The sequence below is a fragment of the Agelaius tricolor genome, unplaced genomic scaffold, assembly GCF_023055355.1.
Source record: "Agelaius tricolor isolate 1412-34295 unplaced genomic scaffold, bAgeTri1.0.p SCAF_1, whole genome shotgun sequence".
NCBI classification, from domain to species: domain Eukaryota; kingdom Metazoa; phylum Chordata; class Aves; order Passeriformes; family Icteridae; genus Agelaius; species Agelaius tricolor.
In genome coordinates, this window is record NW_027269261.1 from 104,641,898 (window position 1) to 104,663,917 (window position 22,020).

At 37.4% G+C, this 22,020-nt stretch overlaps 1 protein-coding gene across 2 annotated transcripts in view; it reads left to right on the top strand.

Annotated features, from left to right (window-relative positions):
* KLHL32 (kelch like family member 32) overlaps positions 1-22,020 on the top strand; it is a 124,885-nt gene that overhangs the window by 3,735 nt on the left and 99,130 nt on the right. Inside the window, exon 1 of one of the 2 annotated variants that reach the window (XM_071446167.1) lies at positions 11,018-11,102. The exons of the other annotated variant lie outside the window; for it this stretch is intronic. The gene's annotated coding sequence lies outside the window, so the exon portion shown is untranslated. Of the gene's footprint in view, positions 1-11,017; positions 11,103-22,020 lie in introns of those variants that run through there. 2 annotated transcript variants of the gene reach the window in all.

Below are 22,020 nucleotides of genomic sequence, written 5' to 3' on the forward strand. Positions count from 1 at the left end.
GTAGATGGGATGCTTTTATTCCCAACTGATTTTTGAAATTTTAGGATCAAATTCTGATTACTGAAAATAAGTAAAGAGTAGAAACCCTTCACAGGGTCTTGTGATTGTTTTAATTTTTTTTTAATTTTGTCTCATGTGTGGGTTTTAGCCCTGGCTGAATTTTGGACTTTGAACAGTTAGAACCTTCAAATTGAGAAGAAACCTACTTAGGAAACCATTTTTTGAGGGGCATTCCTGCTAAGCCTGAAGAAATTTCGGTGACTAGAGGCTGCTCTGGGAGGTAGCTTCAAGAGAAGGAAATGAAGCTGTTATGTTGGAGTTTGACAGTTTAAACTGGGAGACCAGGAGAGCTTTGAAATTCCTGGTTCTGTGTGTTCGCATGTGGATCAGCCACTCCGAGTCTGCCTGACCTTTATAGAAAGGGAAATTCCTAATGTAGGCCAGAAAGGATCTGGGCAGGTGCTAGTCTGTGTTCTAGATGCTAGAAAAATGTTCTGTCAAGATTTATTGGATATGTTTTAATTGCATTTTAACTATTAACATTTGCTCTAAGCTAAGATTCAACACTGGAGTCCATTGCTGGGCTTGCTGTGGACCTGCAAGGTTTGTCTTCCTTTCTGGGGCAGGGGTTTTCACAGATGAGGTACCTGCATTAGGAGACCTTTTGTGCTCCTTGCTGTTAGTGGCAGTGGGGTCGCTCAGGGCAGAGAGCTTGTGGGAACTGGGGCAGTACCAAGGGGTCTTTATGCCCCTCCATCCACTGTTAGATCTTTGAAATACAGCTCTCCTTTGGCTTGAGACGAGAAAGATGCTGTTTCAGAAAGTGACATTTCAGTAGTGAATGCTGTGCAAATTCCAGTCACACTCATGCCAGTTGGAAGCTGTTGACCTTGCTATTGACAGTTGGATATTTCCCTCTGATGAGAAAGCAATGAAATATGTAAATAATTATGAATAAAATAAATCAGAGGCTTCACAACATCAATAATATTTGAGAATGCATTATTTTTCTTGCTCGAATTTAGGTGACTACTCTCAAGAGTTATGTAAATTAAGGATTTGTTCTGCCAAAATTTCCGTAGCAATATGCTGTGGCAGTTTAGAAGAGCTTTAATTGTAGGGAATGAGCTCTGTAGGGGGATAAATATTGTAAATATTTTGATTCGTCAGTACGTGAAAGTTAAGGTTGTTCTGAAGAGTGTCTTTTTCTACAACCATCTGTCTTTGTTTTTCCTGACAGGAATGATACATATAGTGGTGGTATTTGACAGTATAGATATTGTAATGTTGGAGCCTAATTTACTTTTCTGTTTTTCCTGAGTGCTGTGATTGTTTAGGATGGATCTTAAGATCGTGGATTTTTCCACTCAGTAGTCAACTCTTCAATTTTTTTAACCCCTTATGGCTCGAGAATAACCTTTCATTCTAATCTTCTGTAAGAAACCTGTTGGAAAAAATTCTCAGCATCACTAGTTTGGATTACAGGGGGGTTTTGTTTTGAAGGTATCATATCTCAGAGTTATTGAGGTCCATTTCTGCATTGTTGTTAAGGCTTGATTTCCATCCTGTATGTTTTGTTAGTTTTCTTAAAGTGATTGTTTAAGTGAAAACAGCATTACTTAGATTAATAACACATTTTGAAGAAGATGTGAGCAAGCTTATGGCCTTATTCTGTCTGAAACATTTTCCATCAGGTTTCACTTCAGGTCAAATAAAGTAAAAGGGCTGCTGCCCTTTGTAAGCTAAACTGTGCCTCTACCTGGCCTATTAAGACAAAACAGATAAAAACCTGTGGTTGAAGAAATGTCATCAGGATATGTGGAATGTATATTTCCCAGGTTTATTTTTGAAGTTTTCTAAAATTGGTCTTAATGTTTTTTCCCCCAACAACTACATTTATAAGACAGTGTCTTTAATAATAGCTTTTTCCTGATCTAATACAGATTTTAAAATTATGTCTTTAAAACAATAAGAAGATGGTTCTCCTTTTGAGGGGATACATCTCCGGTGATTTTTGCCTTTTCTCTGTTAGTTTTGAAAGCCCCCTTTCAATCAGTGACCTATATTTTAGTTGCATAAACAACAACGAAAAAGAAAGAACTGAGGTGATATTTTCAGAACAGAACTGGGACTTTGACTTCAGTGATCTGTGGAGATCAAAATAGAGATCTCAAGAGGAAGGCTGAACTGACGTGCTGCCTTCTTGTGGGGATAAAAGTACCTGTTTTGTGAGTTTGGTGTATTCCTTAGCTGAACTTCTTTTTTTTCACTTTTTCTTTTTCTGTTTCTGTAGAAAACTCAGACAAACAAACAGGAAGGGAGCAGAACTCCTTTCTGGCAGGGCCTTAGTGCATCAGCACTGTGGAGTGCACTGGAGAGTGTGCCATGCCCCTGCTGTGCTGGGCTTCCCAGCCCCAGTGAGGTTACATTAAAGTACACTCGGCATTTCTTGTGGTCTGGGGTTACTTTTGCATATAAATGCTGTATTTGCTTGTAGAGAAAGTGTGTAGGAAATTGAATGATGGCAATGCAAGCTAAGTCTTGTCCATTTGCATTTCATGTATGTGGCTTCATCCTCCAAACACACAGAATTGCAGAAACTTACATGTTGCTGAAATGTAAATAGAAGAACTAGATGTGCTTTGCTTGCTTGCTTGCTTACTTAGGGAGGGTAACTATGAATGGAGGCGAAACAAAAGTAGGAATTCAGCATTAGAGAGTAAGTCAAACTCCAAAATGTTTCGGTCGCCAGGGCTGGCTACCTATTACAGGAGGAAGCTCTCCTGGACCAGTGTGACTGGGTCCTCAGGTATATATTCAGTTTGAATTATGCCATTTCTTTTTTTGTTTGTGTGGTTTTTTGTTTGTTTTTTTTTTTTTTCTTGGTTGTTAGTTTTTTGTTTTGCTTTGTTTCTCTTTATTAGATTTGTTCAATATCTTTAAGACCTTTTGATCAGGTCTATAGTGCACAATGGCATCAGATTCCATGCTTCACATCTCTGCATGTAAATGACAGCAGATGAGAACAAGTCATACACAAAATTAGTGGAGTTTATATTCCTTGCAGCTGTTCACATTTCCCCAGGCTTCCCAATCCACCATAGTGCAACTTTACCTTAAAGGCTGGAAAGCTGCTAAGACAGGCTGTTTGAATTTACTGTCTTTGCTAATTAGAACTAACACTTGCACTATGGACTTGCATTGATTTTTAGTGGTGTTGCTGGGTTGGTGAAGAGAGTTAAGGCTCTAGTAGCAGAACCTTGTCAGTTGTAATTTGTAGCAGTTTAAGACATAAATACCTCCAGCCTTCCACCTCCCTCTGCACACACTGCAGAGCTGGAGGAGCAGAGCAAGTGCCTGCACTTTGTCTGGTTGTGGGCACTGTTGTGGGGTGTCACTTTGGGTTTGTACCGTGACACCAGTGGCAACACAAGTGTCACCTGGGCACTGGGGCAATCCTATGGGGCATGCAGGGGGAGAGGAGTCAAAGCATCTTCAGTGGCATAGGCTGATTCTGTGAATTACACATTATGTTCCTGCATTTTGTCCTGTCACTGGCCTGTGTACTTTGAGTGTTGAAAATCGTTGTGGGAAACCCAAGGAGTGAATTTTCATAGGCTGTGTCTTTAGTTCCTGATGTATTTATTCTTTGGCCCTGGTAGTGAGGGAGATTACTGTGTGATCAGCAAGTAGCCCATAGCAAACCAGATCAAGCCCTGAACACCTAAAAGGAAGAAAAAAACCCCGTGGTAATATAGCTACTGGGATCTAAAGATATTAGAGAGAAAGCTGGGGTTCTGCTGTTTGTTTGGGGTTTTGTGACTTTGTTGTGGTTTTTTTGTTTTGTTTGGTTTTTTTCTGAGCTAGTTGGTATAGTCTATGGGAGGAAAGAAAAAAGTGTGGACAGAAGTGTTTCTTTTGCTTAGACCTGAAGAAGGCACAGAAATCTGAACACTTGTCCATTCTTTTTATAATTCAATTTCTGCTCCTAATTAAAGACCAGAGGTTAAAAATTATTTAATATCTTCATTTTAGGTATTTCTCCTTGAAAGAGCATTTTTTCTCTAAGTAAAGTTGTGTCTCAGACTAAGGAGGGCTAGGGAATGGTTGAAGAAAATCTTGAACTGTAAATTCAGAACCTTCTATTTGAACGGAGGTAAAAGCCCCTCTATCTGTTGTCGACTAAGGTTATTTTCCATCTCTTTATCTCTGTTACACACATTTGAAAACTGTCAGAAGAACCAGACTTTATCAGAAAATTCCATCTAATGGATTTATGACACCTTACGCATCTTGTTTTGACACAAAATATTCTGCAGCTGTACTGGCTTGAGGTACTCCTGGTCCCTCTTTGCTCCTGCTGCGGCTTGTTGCTCGCGTGCTTTGCTGGCACCACTGTTTGTGGAGGCACACTGGGGATTGGATCACCAGCCTGTCTCTTAGAGCTTTAAGAAAAAATAAAGAAATTCTCCCCCTAAAAATTAAAAAGCAGCCCCACAGAAGTCTTTCTTACACTCTCAAACCAGATCAGGCAAAAGAAGGAAGTATGGAAGCTGAACTTGTACCCATTCTATCTTGAAAGAAGAGAAAGTTGCTTTGACCTGTGATGAATATATGCAGACTAGAGAAAGGCATGTGGACTGTAAGTGTTTAGTTTTCTTTTATATAGTCGGGGGTAAAAGGTGTTAAAACAGTGGGTTTATTTAGCAGTTTCTGGCACTGATTTGTAGTAAGCAAATGTTTACACTTCAGCTTGCCATAAATAAACAGAAGGGTGTTTGGAAGCCCTGACCAGCTTTTGTGTAGGAGAGAGCAGTCATAACAAACTGGTTCTGTGAGAAACTGAAAACAAATAAAAGATGGGCTGTTATTCATGCTTTGCAAAGGCAGAAGAGACTGTGAACAAAAGAAGCAAGTAATTTTCAAATACTGAAAAACATTGTTTGTGTACCTGGGATGAATTTCCGTAACATTTCATGTTCTCCTGTTTTCAATCTTTAGAAAATCTAAAGAGAAGAAGGGCAAATGATTTTAACCCACTCCAGCCTCAGAGAAGGGTGAAAATCTTCACTGCATTCAATACTGCTGTGAGTCTTTTGTATCTCCCCAAGATATTCCCAAGAACATTTGCTCCCTGTTTCTGAGTGTTAACAATCTTACAGTCACTTAATATGTTGTATTAAGTGTGTAAAAATGCCCTAACAAACCTTTTCTCACAAGGAAAGTTCTTCTTTTAGTGCTTAATGAGATTATTACCCACTACAAGGAAGTTATTTCCTTATTATTTTGTTTTCTTGGGATTTTTTGAGTCTAACATTGCAGTATAATGAGATAGGTAGGCAATAGAGCATTTCCAGTTGGGTAGCTGAAGGATAGATTTATGGATTTTTTAAAACAGTTAAATAGTACCAAACCCCAAAATCAATATTCTGTTTTTATTTGTACACATAGTTTTTGTGATTGAGTAAAGTCTGAGTATCTTAGTAGCTGATAACTCATATTGACTTTTTTGCAATTTTTTTTGTGGTTTTCATACAACTACAGCAATATACCAAAGAATCTCTAGCCTTAAAAGATAGACTAGACTCAGACTTGGAATGGAGCTGACAAAATGGTAATAAAAACAATGGCTAAGGCTGAACCTTTTTCTTAGTAATTACTTGTGTGGAATGGAAATATAACTTCAGCAGTCTTAGGGTCTTCACATAGAATCTCTTGGTTGTAGGGTTCCACTGGAGCCAAGTAGGCAGAGAGATTGTATTAATAGCTCAAATCAAATGTCTTTGTGACTGTGATGGTAGGAAAAAGAAATATGTTTTACAGAAGGAAGAGATGAGATGAAACCTTCTATATTAGGGCATACAAGTTGACTGTGCTCTGTAGAGATACCCACTAATCTGGGAACAAATTAGCAAAGTATGTAGGAACACTATTTGTGGTGTAGTATTTTGTGTGAGTAACGTGTTGAGAAATTACTTGTATGTCTGCAGGTCTCTGCATTGGGCTATGTGGAATGCAGGTGAGATCCCTTGGGAACTGCAGGTCAGTAAACTGCAGTCGTGATTCAGAAATTTTATTCTCTCTCTCTCTCTGTGAGAAATAGACTTCAAAGGCCACACTTACATGGTAATAAGTTGGGGAAACTTTTGAGTCCTAATAGTATTGCTGCATCAGACTTTGATTCATCTTTGAGATGTTTGTGTTGCCAGTAGCACTTCCTGAAGGAACTTCATAAATAGCTTTTAGTTCTAGTTAGTGTGCAGATTGTGCTCTTTCTCTCCTGAAAAAAAGGTGGCAAGAGCTTTTATTTGATTATCTTGAAATTGGTATAAATACAGAGGTAAAAACTTGCGTCTGTTTTTTAAATATAACCAAGAGTTAGCCTGAGAGCAAGCTAGTGGTGAAGCCAGTCCTAGTGGTGAAGCCAGTCCTAGTGGTGATGCAAGAGCCTCTATATGCTCAGTGACTGGCAACACTGTCAGATCAACAGGTTAAGGTGCTTTCAAGGTGGGGAGAGATCTTTCAGACTTTATTTATTTATTTATTTATTTATTTATTTATTTATTGGAGATCAGTTGTCGCCTGATTCTTTCTGGGGGCTGACTGTAGTGTTGAATAACTGAGGTAAATGAATAAACCTGGCTGAAGTAGTCCTGCAATTCTTGGCTGCATTAGGCACCTTACTGTCCAAAGATGGAAAAGAAGCAGTGAATGTGTGCTTAGAGTGCTGGATCATGTACAATGCAATGGCTCAGTTCCTTGGCAAGGTGAGGAGCAGTCTGTCCCCTGCAAATTCTCTGATTCAAATCCAGCTTCTTGTGTGTGTGTGCCATTTGGTAAAGAGAAATCAAGCACAATTTAATTATCCTCTTAGTCCTTGGATGTATCTGCAGTATCCTTGGGCTTTGCCATTGGAGGGAAGGAGGGGGTGCTTCAGGCCATCTTTATGCCAGGCAGCATTTTTTGGGCCAGTGTGTCTCTGTTCCCAGCTCAGGACACTGATGAATAGCTTCTGCTTGTTATATCGTGGAATGGCTTTTAATCTTAGCATTGTCATTCTCAAGCATTCAAAGTCTAAAAGTCAGTTCCCAGACATAAGTGATCACATTTATTCAGACATTCCCCAGAAGGAGTCATAAGCCTGGTGTTAGATTATGTTTTCAGGCTTCTCTCAGTAATCTTCAGCCTTATAAACTTTATTCTTTCTTGTGAGGTGAGAGCTTCAGGTACAGATTAATTCCAGGAGATGCATTTGGTGACAGGGAAGGAAACCACTATGACTGGTTTATTTTGGCTATTTCAAAACTTAAAATGTGTATATTTTCTGATCACAGCTTACCTGTGGTTGCAACAAAGCTATTCTCTAGTGTTAGAGCCTGAATTAGAATTTTCCTGCCTAAATCAGTCTGTGTCTAATTTTGATGTAGAAATTCAATTGCTATTAAGGATCCTGTCCCATAGAGGTGTACTAACAGTGATATACTTAAATTTTATTATTTGCTGTGGTCCAAATGTAAAAGCAACCTAGATAGCTTCCATGTGGTTTAGAGGCTGGGAATCTAAACTAAGGAAAACTAATGAAAAAGTAGCTGGAGTAAAAGTGATGTGGAAGTGTTCTGATACAGCTGATGTGGAAGTGTTCTGATACATCTGATTCTGAAATAAGTCAGAATAATATAGGAAAATACAGTAATTCAGATTTCTCCCAAGCAAGTTAACTTTTTTTGAATTTTGCCAAGTTTGTAGTATAGAATAATACTGTTTTGTTGGACATAGGCAGTTTAATTTTGTCACCAGTCTTTTTTGGAGTTGGTTGTCCCTTTTATGTCAGCAAATGTTGTTTTTGCTTGTTGAAAAGTTCATAGCAGCTGGAATCAAATGCTTTACTCTCAAATGAGAGTGATTATTAAAAAGTTAATCTCTGATCTTAATGTCTTTTAAATAATTTAAGGTACTAATGTGAGATCTTCTACATGAAGTGCGCAATTAAAGCAATAAACAACGTAAGATCTAGTGAAATGAATTGTTTGATGAAAGATCTCTTCTACTACCAAAAAAATCCAAACCAGCCAGCACTGAAGTGAACACCCCTACCCAAACCTGTGTAATACAAGCTTGGTAACTCTGTGTTCTGCTAAATATATTGTGGATATTTCAATTTGAGTTAGAGCTTTGACTTCTTTGAGTACTTCAATAACATTTTTTAGGAATTAAGGGATTATTTTGGCCTTACAAGTGTCCATGAAGAAGAGATTTGGAGGAAGAAATCTCTTCAGGGCTCTCTTTTAAAGTTTTGTTGCTACCATATCCAGGAAAATATTCATTGTTTTCTGGGATTTGGTAGTAACAGTAATAGGCCACTGTTGTCCCTTTGGTAATTCATGGTTTCATTTTATTTTGATTTTCTTCTCTACCTGGCAGTGTGGTTTTGATGGAGATGTCCACTGTGACCTCTAGGAGCAGTGGCTTTCCCAGACATCATAGTTAGCAGAATTATCTTTCCAGAAGGCTTCTTAGTGTGACTCAATTCTGGTGCATTCTAATTCGTTGCCTTAACATTTGATTATCAGAAGCATTACATTTAAAAGCAAAAATTTTATTGATTGATGGAAATTTATTCAAGATGTTTTAAATTGCTTGGGTTTTTTTTGGTTGATGACCATCTGTTGGAAAACTTTGAAAATACCCTCAATGGAACTTAGTTAAGGGAAATAAATTCTTTTGCTCTTTGTCAGGAGTCATTCAGGGCTCAGCTTACTCTCTGGAATAGGAATGTCTAGTGCCACTTGAGATACTGATGCAGAGGGGACTGGATGTCCTGTGTGTCCTATGTCATCTTTCTTATCTACCCAAGAAGATGTCTTAGATATTCTACAGGGTCTGAAATAACAGTAAATTTCTGTATATTATCAACCGAATTCACGTCTTATTTGAGTTTAATTGGAAAAGTTTTTTAAAAGTGCATGCTTATATTGCTTACAAAGTATTATTTTTGGTTGTCAAGTGAAACAATCACCAAACTTCATATATAGTAGTTGCACATGTATTGCCACCAAGTTTTCCTATCCTAAAAAAAAACCAAAAAAAAAACCAAAAAGGAAAAACTACGCGCTTATGACAAAAAAAAGTGTTTAGTGCTACAGTACATTTGGTTTGGATTGGTGTTATTTCTAGACAGGAGTTTAAAGGCAGTACCAATAAATGGAAAAGACTGAAACTCATAAATGTGCCCGACTGGGACACCTAACAGAGATGTGGAGGCATGTGTATTTGCTATGGTTTTGATAGAATTTCCCCCTTTTGCCCCTTCTGTTTCCCTTTATGAGATAAAATGTCTTCAAGAAGATTGGAATGTGGAATAAATAGGTCATATGGGACTAATATGCTGTTGCATGCATGCTGTACATTCGTAGTCTTCTCAGCTGTGCCACTGAGAATCTCACAAAGAACAGAATTGTCTAGGTTGGAAAGGACCTCTTGACATAATTTAGTCAAAGCAGGGTCAGCTAGATCAGATTGTCCAGGATGGTGTCCAGAGGTATTTTGAATATCTCTAAGAATGAAGACTCCACAAGCTCTCTGGGCAACCTGTTCTGATGTTTAACAGTTCCTCACAGTAAATAGCATTTTCTAGTGTTCAACAGGAATTCCATGTCTGTTAATGTGTGCCCATTAAGTTATAGAAAAAACAGTGTTTTAACTTGAAATATAAGTAGCTATTTGTAGCACTTAGTGGTTTTTAACAAGGTAATTATTACCCCTAAAATTAAAAAATAAATGTTATTTTAGAAACAAGGAAACAAATGCCTTTTTTATTTTTTTCCTCCTGCTTGGCACTGTTTAGCTTTCTCAAATAGGGTGGGATTCTAGTGATTGCATTCAATTCACAAATTTCAGTGAGGCATGTAGGTCTGTCTTAACAAATCATCTGATGTTTGGTTCTAGGAGCAGTATTCACAAACCCTAGAGACTTGCTGAACTCACCAGTTTAATGTCCTGGTAGTGATAGATGCTTCAGAACAACAACTCAACAAGTTGCAAGTTGCTTGCATGTATATAAAGGGAGGAACAAGATGTCAATTTAACTGATAAAATCAGAAGTGTACAAGTATTAAATTCTTCACTTCTGCAAGTAAGCACCTAACTGTAGCCTTATGCAGTCTTTCATAGGTTCCCCTGGGAATTTAAACAGCAACTTGTTTAAAAAAAAGTTTTTACTTCTGTTTTGAAATGTAGCTTTTGGTTTGTTTGGTTGGGTTTTTTTTTTGTTTTGTGGTTTTGTTTTGGTTTTTTCATTTGTTTAAATAAACTAAGAAGTATTGATGCAATATTTGCCTAAAAATGGATCTGAGTCTGTCTTTAAATCTGTGTGTACCCAAAGGATTTAAAGTATGATTTCTTGGATTGTCTCTGAAAAGCAGAGAATAGAGTACATTTAAAAATCTGATGTTTCCAAGCAATAACTTATATGTTTCTCTATTAACCTATATGACAGAGCTTAATTAGAGGTGATATTTTTCTTTAGGAAAAAAGCATTTCCTTAAACTGAATTTCTTAAGATGATGTCAAAGTATGACTCATGCTACAAATATATGCATCTTCACTGTGAGATTTTTTAGACTGTATTTCCTGTCACTTCCCCTCCCTGTCTGATATGTCCCTTCTGCTCTGAGGGAATTTTTATTTGTTGTATTGACACTGGGTTTTAATGACAGTGGTCAATATCAGAACATTTTCTAGGTAGCTGGTCTGGTACATTGAATAAAGTCTGTATTAGAAATGAAACTTGTTGAGTAAAGGATGAGAGAAAAAAGGAGATCTCCTATTTCAGTAAGATACTATAATATGAAATCTGGATTCTGGATAAATCCTTGGAGAAAAGAATCCACTAACTCTATCATCAGCTTGGTCAGGGCATTCAGCTGTTTTCCAGCACATGAGGTTGGGTGTCCTGATGTTTCCCCTTGTGTTCCCAGCAGGTGTGTGAACCACAGCTTCCTCTGGTAGGAACTGTACCATTCCCAACTGTCCTAGTGCTTCAAAAGCTCACACTCTAGCAGATTGTACTCACAGGGAGCAGGGAGAAGGCCACAGTTCCTTGAGTAAGTCTGCCCATTGATATCCCTCTTGAGCTGAGAGCATTTTTCCTTCTAATATGGTAAGAGCTTTCTCCTTTGTCCAGGTAAGGTTTGTACAGTCCTGTGTGTGTATAGCAAAGCTCCTGCAGATTTTTGTTTATGGGTCAGAAAATCCATCTGACATTTTCAGTGCCACTTTGCTTATCCCAGACCAGGCTTATCTGTGTACTTGTCTAGCTAGGCTCATTGAGGTTATAGAGGTAGCAGTGACTGTGTAACCATGTTGCTGCTGGTGAATATAAGAAATCATGGTCTTACAGTAACAAAATATGGACATGATGGAAATTCTATCTTTCCTAAAATACAATTTTTTTTTTTTTTTAAATCTGCAGAAGGCAGTGTAAAACAGGGTAAAGAGTTAGAAGCAGAGGTGACTGTGCAGGCTTCACTGCTTATGGCTTTTGTAATTGCACTGTATAATAGAACTTGGAGAAGGGCAACCCTCTCCACTCTCTCCCACTGCTTCTCACCCACAAATAGAATTTATCTGTAAATATTATTTATCCTGGTCATCTAATTAGTTTTGATTTTCTCTTTCAATCTAGATTTCTTTAATGCTTAAATCAAATATATCTTTTTAGTAAAGAAGTGTTTCAATTGATCTGAGTCCCTTGTAAGGAAAAGGTCTAAATTAGATGGATTCACTTCAGAGCTCTAGCTAACTTCAGGTCCTGTCACTCCTACTTAAACTTCTAAGTCAATTATGAAAAGCTACATGTAGAAATTCCTTTTATACTTGAAGCACCTTAAAGCTAAGCAGTAACACAGGCATCCCTGTAATACAAGAGTTTATGCTGGAATGGCATTAGTCAGGCTTTTAGAAGTTTTGATGCAATTCAAGTGTAGAAAAAGGGCCCTAAGGGAGTTCAAACATTCATGTTTTAAGAAGTGATGGAATTAGGAATACCTGTGCTTTTCCTTGTAGTAAGCTGATTGTAAGGGACTTCAGTTTTGGTATTGGAGCACATAGGTTTTTGCCTTTTCTAGCATTCTTAGTTTCATGAGCATGTAACCCTTTGACACTTTTTCAAAGGTAAACTAACTAAAAAAATCTTGAAGAGCTGTACCAACTGAATGGAAGAGCAGCATGATTGGAACCATTAGCACTAAGATAAGTAAACTGTCAGGAATTATTCACTATGATCCATCACAGTCAGCAGAAAGGGAAAGCAAATGTTCTGCAGCTGTTTCTCCACAAAAAAAAAAGGTGCAAAACTTGGTGATCTTGATTTCTAGTCCAAAATCTAGATGGAATGGACTTTAATAGACATTGATTCTTTTATTTGCATTCTTCTAAATCTGATGGTTTTGTCATGCACACATTTTAGCCCAGGATCTTCCCTGCCCTTGTCTCTTTGCCTTTGTTCTGTGTGCTTTCACAGGCTGCTCTCCTGAGCATTCAGTCTTCTTGTCCAGCAATTAGAATTATTCCCTGATGACCTCTGGCTTCTCTTCCTACGATTGCACTGTAGAAAAATCCATTATTTCGACTCTATTTTCTCAGATACTTATCTGATTTTAGTACTGTGTACTGTTTCCCTGTTTCCACTTCCCCTTTGCAAAAGAGGAAAACCAGGAAATAACTGTAGTTGGTCTTCATCACCAGCTTCCTCCATTCTGTTTTTATTTCCTCTTCCTACTTCTTTCCCACTTGACATCTCCCTCTTGGCCTCATCCAAATGTGTTTCATTATCAAGGTGAATCACACTCTGCCCAATTTGCTTAAAGCTGTCAGAAATCTTTTGATGCCCTTTTCTCATAACAGGAAGGAGTTTGCAAATATCTTTGTTCTCTTACATTGAAAGAGTGGAGGAAAGTCCATAAGCCAATTATGTGTCTAGTTTTGAGGTCCTTAATACAAGGAATGATGACTTGTTAGAAAGGGTCCAGGGAAGGATCACAAAGGTTGTCAAAGGGCTGTAGCACCTTTCCTGCAGAGACTGGCTGAGCCAGCTGGGATTGTTCAACCTGGAGAACAACTTGGAGCCTGGCCTCACAGTGGCCTTAGAATAAGAGGCTTTATAAAAAGAGGGAGATTGACTTACACAGGCAGGTAATGATAGAAGAAGGGGAATCAAGGTTTTACAAGGTTTAGGTTAGATGCCAGGGAGCAATTCTTTATTCAGAGGGCAGAGAGGTATTTGAACAGGTTGCCCAGAGAAACTGTGGATGCTCCATTCCTGAAGGTGTTCAAGGCCATGTTGAATGGGACTTTGAGCCACCTGGTCTAGTGGACTCTGCCCATGGGAGAGGGGGTTTGGAACTAAATGACCCTTAAGTGCCCTTCTAGTCCAATCCATTCTGTAATTCTTTGATTCTATATGGGGGAAGAATGATTGGGATTTTAGTGATCAGTCACTCTATGACTTGAATATTTTTTCAAAATAGAAACATGGAGGTCAGTAACCTGTTGCAGTGTTTTGGTGTTTATAGAACTGTTGTGTAGTTGTACTTTTATGTACAGACATTTTTTGTTCTTTCTGATTTCTGGTTTTGAAAGCACCCACTGGACACTGAGCAAGTATTTTACATTATTTTAATTATGCTCTAAGGGGGGAAAAACCCACTCTTTGAAATACTGTCACTGTCCTGGAAGTACAAGTTATATTGAAGTATAGTTCTGCCACCCTGTGGCTACTGAAGGCCATTTTTAGAAGGTATATGTTTACTTAACTGCTGGTAGTCGCAGCCTTTTACTTTTAACTTCATGAAAGCTATTTCACAGAGGAAGTTGAAGGGCTATTGCAGGTCCTGTAGAGATGTATAAACTTTCTGTGCTTTTATTGAAATATATAAATAGTTTTTCACTGGAAATGCCATGTAGATACATAACTGATCACCTCAGTTATGCAAGACTATACACTATTAAGAAATAATACTTAGTATTTTTATGTGGGTTTTTTTATGCTTCAGTCATAGATATGAAAAGGCCCAATTGTCAAGATTGTAGACTACAGTACTGTATATTCCTATCTGATGTAGTCTATATGCAGATTTGAAGTAATTTCAAAAACATGTTTATGTATTTTTGACTCTTAATACTCTAGAAAGGAGTAATTGTTGTGTTAAATAAAAGCATCTTGATGGTTGTGAAAGTTGAAAATCTAAGGCTTATCTGAGTGAGGTTGACCCCATTTCCAATCACACCTCACTATTGTATGTCCCTTTCCATGTTTGTTTCTAGAGTGTTTTGTTTCTATCAGGAGAAATAGTGATGAGCTTTCTAGTTAAATTTCTGTTGCATTCCACTGTTAAACATTCTGACTTGCTTTAGAGAAACCTTCCACATTTGTGCACCTATTAGAGCAGATCCAGAGGAGGGCCACAAAGATGATTGGAAGGATGGAGCACCTTTCCTATGAAGGCAGGCTGAGAGCTGGGGCTGTGCAGCAATGAGAAGGCAGAGTTCCAGGGAGACCTTCTAGCAGCCTTCCAATACCTCAATGGGGCTTGTAAGAAGGTGGGAGAGAGGCTTCTTACAAGAGCATGTAGTGACAGGACAAGGTACAAGGAGCAAAAGGTTTTAAACTGCAAGAGAACAGGTTTATTTTAGATGTTAGGAAGAAATTCTTTACTCAGAAGGTGGTGAAGCACTGGAACAGGTTGCCCAGAGAAGTTCTGGTTGCCCCATACCTGGAAATGTTCAAGGCCAGGTTGGATGGGGCCCTGAGCAAACTGGTCTAGAGAGTGGCATCCCTGTCCCTGGCAGGTGATTGGGACCTAGATGATCTTTAAGGTCTCTTCCAACCCAAACCATTCTATGACTTTGCAACAAACATGACAAATTTTCTAAAAAAGTAAGTTTAGACTGGAAGAATGGGGTTCTTGGATTTTTTTAATCTAATGAAAATGCAAATCAAATTCCAAAATAATATGCAATTATAGATTGCAAACTAATAAAGTCCCCTTGTCTTTTATTTCCTTTTTATAAGATCTAGAGGAAAAATCTTGAAAGCATAGTTTTGCAAAATAATAAAGATTTTGGTTTGTGCCAGCAGTAGAATGCCTTAAAACTGACCAGAGACTTTTTGGCTTATCCCTTAAAACAACTGTGAACTCAGTGTGTAGATTAGATACTTCATTTTGAGATTGCTTTGCATATTTGTTGCCTAACTTTCAGGAAGATGAGAAAATAAGTTCATAGAAAAATAGAATAATTTGGGTTGGAAGAGACCCTTGAAGGTCTTCTAGTCTAGTCTCCTGCCATGAGCTGAGATTTCTTCAATGAGATCAGGATCAAGTTGTAATATTGTTTTCCCAACCATGATAAATGAACCTGCTGGAAGTTATGTCCTGCTCCTTTCAGCAAGTGAGTAATTAATATCATGGCTTAAATGACAGCAACAGTGAGTGCTCTGAAAAGCTAAGATGATAGTGCACAAAGGCTTGTTACTACAGTTGTATAAAACTGTCATCTTTTTTCAAATGAAATGAGTGAAACTGTGTGCACACATCCTGGAAGCCAACTTTGTCCTCAAAATCACCAGACTTCATCTGTGTAGTTTCCAGTTAGTTACATGTTTGTCTATGGCTTTATCACTGGAATGCTACAACCTCTTTCTCAGGTGGTAGTTTAGGTAAAATATGCCTTAAATTACACAGCTGACCATGAACCTGGCTTTTTATTTTATCTGAAGGTGTATTCAGAAGAAAATCTTCTGAATGCTGATACATTGAGATATGTCAAAGACATAATGCCACCAAGAAGATATAAAGACATAAAGATGTTGTTCTACTCATACAGCCTTCAGCCTTGTTATTTCATTTTATGGTTTTGTGGCTTAAAATCTTAATTTTTCTGTGAAGTCAGATGGTAATTTGGTAGTAATAGAAAATAAACCTCATTATTCTAATTGACTATAGCTGATGGCCTGAAGATAGCAATGACCTTGCCAGTCTCACAAGAAACTAGTTTATAATTAATCAGAAGACTGTAACAGTTTGGATTTTTGTGGTTTTATTTTGTATTTACTTTGCTGAATTTTTTCTTGTGGTGTTTTGACTGACTTCTGTTTTCCCAAACAAGTCCAGGTTTTCAATTTTTTTTATTCCCATAATTTTATAGTTTACATTAAATCTAAGGGGTTTTTCAGTACTTTGAAAGCTTTTTCTTTAAATTCACTGTATTGAGGCACTAAATTAGTTGAGCAGCTTGTGTTTGAGCTGAGTGATGATTTCACTGACAACACTGAGTAGTGGCACAGTTTTTCTCACACTTGACATTCTTGAACATTTTTTTATGGAATGAGAAAAATATTTCAATTCTCAAAGATCCCAATGAAAAGAGGAAAAAGTGTTGTCTCCCAGGCATGTGGGAAAAGTGTGTTAATATACTCAAAAAAACAGGTTTGCAGTCAAACTTTAAATCTGTTTCGAAGCGTTTTCCTTTTGATAAATTAATCTGGCAGAGATGTGATTTAAAAAAGTAGAAGATAATGTTGTCCATTATTTTCTCTGAATACTAAATCCACAGTTTTGTTTCTGAAGAGACTCTGAGAGAAAGTGAAGCATGGCTTGAAAGGATGATTTATTTTGACTTAGTAAAACCACAGGCAGAAGCAGAAGCTCCTGTGAATAAGGAGCCAGGCTAGAACAGAGAATTGCCATGGGTAAATCTTAATGGTCTAGTTCTGTATCCATGGCAGCCACTATCAGGATGTGCTGTGATGCCATTCTGGAATGAAATTAATATAGTGTACTTCTGTTAGCTTCTAAATGTTGTATTTTCTTTTTGAAAAAAGGCCAAATTTAAACCTTTTTTGGAGCTGTCAAAGTGAAAATCCAATTTCATCTTCACAACTTATCCAGTTGGTTCAAAATTCTACTTTTTTGCAAGAAAGAGCTCATGATCCCTTCAGTTTGTCCATGCATCTAACTTAAAGTGATGTGGGTTTAAGTGGAAATGTTTTCCAATACTTAAAATACACACTTGGAAAAGGAGTGACTGGAAGGAAAGAAGATAATTAACTTAATTAATTATCTTAGTTATCTTTAATTACTTAAGTAATTAAAGAAAATGCAAAATATCTTTAAAATTATTTATATATTCAGTATTTTTAGTCTTTTTAACCAGTTCATGAGCATGTGAATTTAAATAATTTTCAATGTAAAATAGTTTGGCGCACAAGTTTAATGTAAGTAATGTTGAGTTACTATTTTCCAATATAACAACAGTCATAATTAAAAATGTTAGTAAATATATCAAAATGAAATATTGCTATCTGAAAAGATACATTATCTGTACCCAGAGAAATGGAAAAAAATCCCTACATTTAATGTGAAGTTTTATGAATCAACAGCTTTTTATGGTTACTGACAATTAAAAGAAGTTTCAGAATGTAACTAATAGCTACTTATGTGAAATGAGATTAACTCACACAAACCGTAAAGCCAAACCCTGAGTATTTAAACACAGATTTTAAAGTTAATTATTTGAAATATATTTTTGATTAGCAGCATTGTTTGAAGTAATGTGGTAATCGATAAATGAGTAGCTTTCCCATTCAAAGTAAAAATTTAAAGAAATTAGAAGGCTTTTCATACACTGGAGCGTAGGGAGATAGAATATAAGAAAATAAAGACAGTGTAAAAAGTAATCTTACCCCTAAGGAGTTGCTGCTGGGCCAATTATCAAAGATAAGGAACAGGCCTGACCTAACAGGCCACAGCTGTAAGCAATGAGAAGAAGATGCTATAAAAGAGTGGGGTGGGTGGTTAGGAAGGGAACTGGAGTCAGTTGGCTGCTTTGTGAAGACGAAAGAGTCAGGGCTCTGAGGAACTGCCCATGAGAAACACCAAGAAGGTATGAAACTTTTGTGGTAAGGAGGCAGCAGTATGGAACCCTGCAATAAGGTGACAACATTGGAGGACTTTAAAGGGAGAGCAGTACTTAATAATGCAGTGCTATTCTGTGAAGTTTAGTGGTAAACAAAAGATCAACAACTATGGAATATTAATCCCAGTATTTCCGGGTGGGATGTGCCTGGCCCGTCTGACCCTCGCTGCTGGGCCAAAGGCGGCAGCTGTGGTGTTTCCCCTCAGAGATACCTTTGGCTGGCTGGGTGCTGCAGCTGGGCACTTGGAACAAATCCAGGCATTGTAGGAACTCAGTTTACCTCTGGTGGAAAAGGTTCAGGCGACGGTGAAGAGAAACAGGAGAGGATTCTGCTGTAGAGTTTTAATCCAGAGTTTTATTCCAGGATGACAGACCTCTGAATGTGGTAACAGCTCCCAGTAGAATCCAGACCGTATGGTCCCGTCTCCTTTTAAGCCCAGGGACAGGGGAAAGCAGAGGTTGGCACACCTGGGATAGGAAACAGGAAATGGCATCACACTGCAACAAACAACTTTATTTGTGATCAACTTGGTGAAAGTTGCCCTAAGTGGTCCCAGTGTAAAGGACTCCACAGCTCCCAAAGCCAGCCTCCTGTCACTCTGTGAGGGGCTCTGGAGCAGCAGTGGCTGTTGTGAGGAGCAAAGTAGAGGCTGCTTCAAGCCATCCCTGGGGGTTCTTGGTACTTCTACCTCCCTCCAAACGTGGATCATCACAAGAACAAAGATGGCATCTGGCTGCAGTGGAGATTTATGTATGTTGGCTGCCTGGATCTCAGTGAGCAGTTTGAAAGATATTTAGCTCAAATTTTGTGTTGCAGCTTTTCACAGTTAAGCTATTTTCTTTATGTGGTATAAAAGGCACCAAATGCTCTGTAATTTTCCACCCTGTCTTTTAAAGGTGTTCTGATCCTGGCCATGTTTGCAAGAGAACATTTCTTCTGTCTACAAAAGCATCTTTTAGTATCTCTTGAATCTTGTATTAAGCTGAACTCTGTGAAGTGGTAGTTGCCTGTGTTTCACTTTGATTTTTCTCACTTTTTTATGTCAGTCTTGCCAGAATATCTGAGGAGGGCAGAGTCTCACCTCTCCCACCACAGCACAATGTGTTACCCAGAACCATGGAGGCAGTCAAATGGGTTTTTTTTGACTCCTACATAGGTAATAGAACCCTTGCTTTCCCCTAAACCTTGGCTGGGGCTCAGGGGGTGGGAGTGGGATAGTTTAGTAACTCCTGCCAAAGAAGTAACTACCTTAGTAAAGCAAAGAGTACAATCTTTTTGTCCAATGCTATTTTATTTTTGTATTAAGAACACATTTAAAATCAGAATTTTTAAATAATTTCATTATTGACCTAACAGAAATAATGCTTATATCATGTTTTGTGAGTTCACTCTGAGGTTCATTGTGACTCTGTTCTTATTTACTTAGAGCAAATTGGGAAAATTATTGATGAAACCACTGAGGTGGTAATTATTTAATATAAGCTTGAATTATGTAGAAAACCTGCTTGTTTTCAGGCATTATTAATAGATTGTCATTTCCATTATGAATATGCATTTTTTACTAGTTTGCAAGACAAAGCAAGCATAATTAGGGTGGAAGAAATGTTTCTTAGGTACCCAGTATAAAATACAGAGCCTGTTTATGCAACAGAATTAGTTTTGTGATGATCTGGACTATGATTTGGGCAACTTTGTAAAATCAGATATGTGAACTAGAAAAAAAAAAAGCTTGCTACATCAAGGGGGAGGAAATAGTGGCTTTTGGGACATTTAAGTTATTTTCAGAAAGTAGATTGAATATGAATTTTATTTTGATCTCCTACACCCTTCCCCCTTTAATCTAATCTGTATTCTGGTGGTTTGTATTTTCAAGAATTAATCAAAAAAATGTTATTGCCTTCAGTTTGTTTCTAAATGACACAAGAAAAACAAATAAAGCCCCCCAAATAAACCCACCAAAAGGATGAGAAATGATGTAATGAAATTCTTTAATGCCTCACGTGTTCTGTGTGAACTAAGAACATGATATTGGCTCCTCAAGATTAACTTAAATGAACAAGACTTTTTCTGGAAAGGGCAACATGCATTCTGCCAATAAATACTTTTGGATACTAAAGTACTTTGTCTAATATTTCCAAACCAGTGTTATATCCGATTAAAATAAAGGAAGAAATACTGCCTGCTTTAAGTGCTTTTTATTTTAGTGATATTTGAACAAATAATTCCTGAACTCCACTGATAATTTAGATTAAAGCAGTGGCATAGCCTAACTGTGCAGTGGATGTGGCAGAGTGACACTTCATTCTAAGATTTCTTGAGAGTGCACAAAACCTACTGTTTATTTTGCTGTGTCATAAGACTGTGACAAAAATATGTATAGAAAGACTGACATTTCATCAGGCAGAAAGAGCAAACTCTGTTTTGATGTATTAGTTTGTCATAATCATTTGCATGGACAGTGTGATTTCTTTTGAATTGCTTACCTTTGAAATCCTTAGGTACACTGTGTTTACATAAGGAAACTACTGTTTTTCTTTTTTCCATTTAGGAATGGTGCACCATTCCCTACCAAAATAATACGTTCTTCCAGTGCTAGCTAGATCATTGATAGTTTTATTCATTTGCAAATTTTTAATTTTAGCACTTTTCTAGATGTGAAAAAACTAATGGAGCAACGAGGAAATAAATTTTAGTTGCGAAATACTATGTTATTGGGAATTAGTGGTCATCACAAAATCATAAAGAGTGAAATAATATATTATTTTTAAAAAATGCTTTTTGGCAATTTTAGCATGTATCTCAAACCTAGGATGTAATGAGCATTTTCTGTCTGGCCTGTATTTTTCCTGGTAATTTCCAGCATTAAGGAGTATTTCACTATAACAGAAGGATTTATGTGGATTTAAAGTTTTCCATTTAAACCAAAAGTCTTATCCTTAAGTTTATAAACTAATCTTTTAAACTGATTTGATGACTTAAAGTAGTTAAATAGAAAGACAATAGTATGTCTTAAAACATACTAATGCAAAGAGTTTTCTTAGGTACCAATCACAGTTTATATAATGGACATGTATCCAGCTGTCTGAAATAGAAATAAACTCTTGGTGCAAATGATTTTAGAACTGTTCTGGCACAGCATATGTATACAACAGGTGGAAGTGCCTCCTTAATTAATTTATTTTTCTGTAAGAATAAATAATTCTTTCAAATTTCCTGTTATTAAAGATGTTTCGCTGCCTTAATTCTATATGGCTAAATAAAATCAGTGCAGTATTAGTTTAATGATTTACACACTGTACATGGTGTACAATTAAGTGAGGCATGCAGTGCTGGAGCTTTGGAAGAGAAAGGAGTGCTGAAGTTTAGGGAAGATTGATTTGTTAGGGTAAAACTACTAAATGCAGCATGGGACTGTTTGAATATCTTGTTAATTCTTTGATGCATATGCATATTGTAGAAGGAATGCTTTTCCCTGCAGGTCTTCATCCTTCCTCTGCTTGCTCTCACTGCTGCTTGTGGTTGTTTTTTGTTTTGTTTTGTTTTTCCTGTGTATGGGCCAGAGAGTTTGGACCTCTTAAAGGTTGAATTTGTTCTCTACAGTCTCTGGATGGTGTAGGATTTCCAAGGGGCAGGCATCAGTATTGATGTATGGGTGTATACAGGAGCAGGTATGTGACCGTGGTCACAGGGGTTTTCAGGTGAAGGAAGAGACAAGATGGAGACAAGCCTCCATCATCAGAAGGCTTGATTTATTATTTTATGATATGTATCTATATTACATTATAACTATACTAAAAAGAAAAAGAAAGGAAAAGGTTTCCTCAGAAGCTAGCTAAGCTAAGAATAGAAAAGAATCATAACAAAGGCAGCTCTCTTGGACTCTGTCTGAGATACCTCGGTCCTTGATTGGCCATTAATTATAAACATCCAGATGGGCCAATCACAGGTGGTCCTGTTGCATTCCACAGCAGCAGATAACCATTGTTTGCTTTCTGTCTCTGAGAAGGAAAAATCCTAAAGAAAGGATTTTTAGTGAAAAGATGTCT